The 6,000-nt window shown below is 41.0% G+C and overlaps 1 protein-coding gene across 1 annotated transcript in view; it reads left to right on the top strand.

Annotated features, from left to right (window-relative positions):
* Positions 1 to 2,210: 2,210 nt before the first annotated feature.
* The window catches only part of USP18 (ubiquitin specific peptidase 18), a 51,654-nt gene continuing 47,864 nt past the window's right edge, over positions 2,211 to 6,000 (top strand). Inside the window, exon 1 of the mRNA XM_047868176.1 lies at positions 2,211 to 2,399. The gene's annotated coding sequence lies outside the window, so the exon portion shown is untranslated. The remainder of the gene's footprint in view (positions 2,400 to 6,000) is intronic.

Raw genomic sequence — 6,000 nt, 5'->3', positions numbered from 1 at the left:
ATAAAGCAACTGTGCCAAGATGTTTATAATGAGTAAAGAGTATATGGGGTCATTGTAATATTTTTGTAACTTCTCTGTATGTTTAAATTTATTTTCCAAAATAAAATATTTAGTTTTAAAAAGTCCATTAAGGCAACAAATTGCCAGGGGATAGAGAATGGCTTAGGAAAGGTAACAGATGCAAGTCATAATCTGTTTTAGTTCTACTTTGAAATCTATGCCAGGAAATTGAAACTTAAGAGTTCTGTTTGCTTTGACTTATCTCCACCGTCTCCTTCTTAAGAGAATGTGTTTACCCAAAGGAATACTGTGAGAGAGATTCAATCTACACACATAACAAGCAAATGTATAATTTATTTTTGGAACCAATGCAAAATGAAATAAAATTTAAAATTAAAAGTGTATCTTGATAAAATGCAGAGGAAAATAGGCAAGGGAAAGAGTTGTGAAGATGGAATAAGCAAACAAGTCACATGAAACCAGATGTGTTTGTGGAAAAATGAGCTTCGCAAATAAGTTCTAACATGCACTTTATTAGTCATTGATTTTACTTTTGTGTGTGTGTGTGTGTGTGTGTGTGTGCCTTTTGCTTAAAACACCACTTGCTGTTATTCCATGCAGGAAACTTTGCCCTTTTCCTAGAACAAAAATTAGCATCAGGTTAATTGTTCCTTACCTTGGACAAATAGCTCTTCTCTAAAATCTTTCCACAGTGAAAGAGAACTAGATAATCACCTAAAGTCAGTCAAGCATCTTCCTCTGTAACCAAGTTTTTAGGTAGAATTTTCAAATGAGGCAGTTAGGTGTGGCTTCTTGCCTCCCACTTCAAATTAAAAAGGAAAACGAGGAGCAGGTTGGTGGCTCAGTCAGACCAACTCTTGGTTTCGGCTCAGATCATGATCTCACTGTGTGAGATGGAGCCCCTGTGGGGCTCTGTGCTGACAGTGCCAGAGTCTGCTTGGGATTCTCTCTCTCCCTCTCTCTCTCAGCCCCTCCCCTGCTCTCTCTCTGTCTTTCTGTCTCTCTCGCACACAAAAATAAATAAGCTTTAAAAAAAAAAAAAAAGGAAAAAGAACAAAATCCAGCTGAGGTTTTCAGTGACACCTTGCAAACTACAGAAAATGCTTCTCAGGGCCCAAACTTTGTTTTGTTTATTTATTTATTTTAAGGGAGCACAAGCAGGTGAGGGACAGAGAGGAGAGACAGAATCTCCGCCATCAGTGCAGAGCCTGATGTGGAGCTTGAACTCAGGAACAGTGAGATCATTACCTGAGCCAAGATCGAGTCAGAGACTTAACCAGCTCAGCCACCCAGGTGTCCCCAAACTTTTTTTTGAAACACCTATTACACAGTTTCAACTTAAACTCTTTCTTGCATGGTTTTGAGAAATGTGTCGACCAATGCTTTCAAAGAACATCATCTTATTAGATCTTTCCATTATAAGTTCTAATGAGGAATAATAGGAATACTTTCTTTTTTTTTTTTAATTTTTTTTTTCAACGTTTTTTATTTATTTTTGGGACAGAGAGAGACAGAGCATGAACGGGGGAGGGGCAGAAAGAGAGGGAGACACAGAATCGGAAACAGGCTCCAGGCTCTGAGCCATCAGCCCAGAGCCTGACGCGGGGCTGGAACTCACGGACTGCGAGATCGTGACCTGGCTGAAGTCGGACGCTTAACCGACTGTGCCACCCAGGCGCCCCAGGAATACTTTCTATTTACCTTTGAGCTCTACTATTCACCACGTCTGTCCTCTTTTGCTGGCTCCACAGAGCAGCAGCAGAACAAAGGAATAAGGACTTTATACCTGTGTGCCACATTTTCATCGAATATACAAGCCATCGACTCTAAATTACACAATTTCAGAAATTATATTACCAAAGACAGAATGTTGTTATGTATACTATGAAACGCCAGACGATTGTAAGACACATCCTAATTACAGGGATCGTAAAATTTCAACAATAAATAAAATAAAAAGACACGTGTATTCACGAAACGTAGGCAAACCGCACAGACAGCAAGCATGGCACACATCCTCAAGCGCGAAAACGCCCAGGGGCTAGCATGATAGCTGGCGCTCCTGGGTGAGGGCGGAGCTTCATTCCTCTTCCCAGCGCGTAGGATCGCGGGAGCGCTCCGCCTTTCGCTGAGTTTCACTTTCCATTCAAGGGAAACGAAAGCTGGGCAGCCTCGGTGGGCGGGGCGTGAGCTGCAGACGCTCTACAGCTCCGGGTTGAGCACCTGGCCAGTTGACGGTGCACGCCGCCGGGGCTGTGCGCTCCCTGCGCGTTTTCCCGCGGAGTGAGCTCAGCGCGGACAGGGATAGAGAAGCTATTTCTCAATTTCCCCTGGATCGAAATTCGCAGTGGAGGTTTGACGCTTCTGTGGAAATTGAGGCAAGTTTGGTGCTAATTTTGGAAGCTTTCTTTCCAGGAACGACATGTGAGGGGCTTTGCTGAGATGCCACATGGGCAATCAAGGAATTAATTTGGATTTAGCAAATGATAGTAATGGTGTATATTCATTTCATATATATATTGGACCAGTTCATTTTTTCAACCTGATATATTTAGACTTCTTGCATTTCGTGTTTAATTTCAAAAGAAACTACAAAAGTGTTGCAAGCTTGTAAAAAATTTGAAACAATGCAGGCAGATGTGTAAAGTAGAAACCGAAATTTCCCTTAATCCTCAACACAGTATCATTTTTGTGTATACTTTACAAGAAATTTTCATATAAAGCAGACTTTAAAATTGTTTTGTAATTTACCTTTTCCCACTTTGTTAAGTGATCTGTTGAGCATGATGGTCATCTTTTAATGACAAGACATACAGATATGTTAATCTCATTAAAAACAATTGGTACGTAATAAGGCAAGTACATCATTTAAAAATTTTTTTAAAAATGCTTTATTTATTTTTGGACATAGTGCGAGTGGGGGATGGGCAGAGAGAGAGGGAGATACAGAATCCGAAGCAGGCTCCAGGCTCTGAGCTGTCAGCACAGAGCCCCACACGGGGCCCAAACCCACGAACTGTGTGAGATCATGAGCTGAGCTGAAGTTGGACGCTCAACCAACTGAGCCACCCAGGTGCTCCTTGTACATCATTTATTTAAACAATTCAGGAGCATTTAGGTTTTTTCCAGTTTTTACTGGTATAGATGATGTAGCAGTGAATATCATTTTATGTTCACATTCATGTGAATATACATATATATTTGTAGAAAATTCCTAGAAGTGGAATTGCTAGGTCAGCGGGCATATATATAGAGAGAAATTTGAAAGATTTGTGCAAATCAGAGTATTTTAGTCTTAATCCCCCTCCAACCTTGCCTTCTTTTCCTGGAAGAAACTTAAATTTAGATATTTAAACATAAAACTTCATTCTATGACTCTTGCAAATCTGGTTTCCAAGTGTTTGAAAATGCAAGCAATGGCTTTAACTACATGTTTTACAGCATTGAGATAGTTATACTTTGAAATTGTTTCAGAAAACAAGGCAAATTAACATATATATTTAAATACTGCACATACAAGTGCAATATTGATTTCAGAAGAACCCAGTGATTCATCACTTACATATAACACCCAGTGCTCACCCCAAAAAAGTGCCCTCCTTAATGCCCATCACCCATTTATCCCATCCCCCAAAGTGCCTCCCCTCCAGCAACCCTAGTTTGTTTTCTGTATTTAAGAGCCTGAGAAATTTAACAGAAGACCATGGGAGAGGGGAAGGAAAAAAGAAGTTAGAGAGGGAGAGAGCCAAACCATAAGAGACTCTTAAAAACTGAAAATAAACTGAGGGTTGATGGGGGGTGGGATGGAGGGGAGGGTGGGTGATGGGCATTGAGGAGGGCACCTGTTGAGATGAGCACTGGGTGTTGTATGGAACCAATTTGGCAATAAATTTCATATAAAAAAAAGAGTCTCTTATGGTTTGAACAAGGCAAATATTTAATTTTTTTTTAATGTTCATTTATTTTGAGGGGGGGAGGGACAGAGAGATGGGGAGAGAAGGTGAAGCAGGCTCTGTACTGACAGCAGAGAGCCCGATGGGGGGCTCAAACTCAAGAACTGTGAGATCATGACCTGAGCCCAAACCAAGAGTTGGATGCTTAACTGACTGAGCCACCCAAGTGCCCCTGAACAAGGCATGTATTTTAAAAGATTTCTTTTTAGTGTTATGTGCAGAGTGAGGCAGGGTGGGGTGGGGGGAGGTGTTAAATCTAGATATTTAGGCCATCTAATGTGTTCATAGGAACAAAATGGGTAGGAAAGTAACAATGGGTATACAGTTCCATCTTGATTTATGGAGCACTATCAAAGAACTTAAAGTTTTGGGGCACCTAGGTGGCTCAGTTGGTTAAGCATCGGACTCTTGATTTTGGTTCAGGACATGATCTCACTGTTTGGTTTGTGAGTTCAAGTTCTGGGTTGGACTCTGCACTGACCTGCTTGGGATATTCTATGTGTTCCCTGCTCTTCCCCCCACCCCACCCCCACCCATTCCTCTCTCTCTTACACAAGTGTATGCGGGTGTGCTCTCTCTCAAATAAATAAACTTAAAAAAAGACTTTGTTTTGATTATCCTTTTTCACTATAAAAATATATTGCACTTTTGGCACTTTTACACAATGATGGGCTTGCAAAGGGAAAAATGTTTAACATGTACACAGCTTTAAAGAAGTCCTAACGCCTTTAACATGGGCTGTGAGAGAGAGTAGCTCCAAGATTCCCTCTTATTTGGGATTTCATCTGGTGTGTTATAATTTGTGTACCTAGCACATTACCATTACTCGAGAAACATACAACAGATGGTTAAGGATGGGTTCTAAATTTATTGTTGCCGTGATGGATTGGATTGGGAAGACTTTGAGGTGGCTTGTATCATGTTCTAGGCATGTTAATTTTGTTCCTCTTGGGGCATTTAAAGAGAGAGTCAGTTTTCCTTGTGGAGAGTCTAGTTGTAGGGGAAGAGCCCAGTTAGAGACTGGGACCACCTAGGTTTCCTGCATCATATTTTTTGCTGTTTCTTAGAAGATTGATGGATTCTGTGGCTACAATGATGGTGTACTTAAGCCACCTGTTTCTGTCATTCACATCTACTTATTTTAAGGGTAAAAAATTTGGGAAAAGTTGGGAGCTAAGTTAATTTCTTTGGGACCAAAAACCATTAAAAAATAGCCTTTATTTTTTAGGGCAATTTTAGGTTCACAACAAAGTTGAGTGGGAAGTACAGAGTTCCCATATACCCATCCCCATGCCCTGTCCCTATCTCAACCATTATCAACATCTGGCACCAAAGTGGTGCATTTGCTGCAACTGATGAACCTACGGTGACACATCATTATCATTGAAAGTTCATATTTTATAATAGGGTTTATTCCTGGTGTACGTTATATGAGTTTTGACAAATATATGACATATATCTACCATTATAGTATTATACAGAATAATTTCACTAAAAATCCTCTGTTGGAGCCAGTTTTTTGAGTCAGGACTTAAGTTTGAAAATTCACCTTTCTTGGAACAAAACCATCCTTTTTTTTCTGCTGGGTGCTTATCATTACCTGCTTAGCTCAACTGCATGTTCTGTGCCCACTCTGCCTTTCTCCATCCTTCTTAGTTAGGTTTCACTTTCCTTCCTTTTGTAGCCCCACCTACCTATTTCCCCTCTGTGATCAACTCTGAAGATTGCCCTTTTTGGGGTCTGGCCTGCCAGCCTGACCAAAGGATACTCTCCATTGGGTTTTACTGCCATATTTGGCTGACATAAGTAGTTTTGAGGTCTTGGCGGAGTACAGAACAATGTCGTTAAAAAATACAGCCTAGGGGCACCTGGGTGGCTCAGTCAGTTAAGTGTCTGACTTTGGCTCAGGTCATAATCTCACAGTTCGTGAGTTCAAGCCCCTCGTCAGGTTCTATGCTGACATCTCAGAGCCCGGAGCCTGCTTTGGATTCTGTGTCTCTCTCTGCCCCTCCCCACTCACACTCTG

Source organism: Prionailurus viverrinus, chromosome B4, assembly GCF_022837055.1.
Source record: "Prionailurus viverrinus isolate Anna chromosome B4, UM_Priviv_1.0, whole genome shotgun sequence".
In the NCBI taxonomy this organism is placed as follows: Eukaryota; Metazoa; Chordata; class Mammalia; order Carnivora; family Felidae; genus Prionailurus; species Prionailurus viverrinus.
The sequence above is the reverse complement of the archived record's forward strand: the minus strand, read 5'-3'. Positions and strand labels throughout refer to the sequence as shown.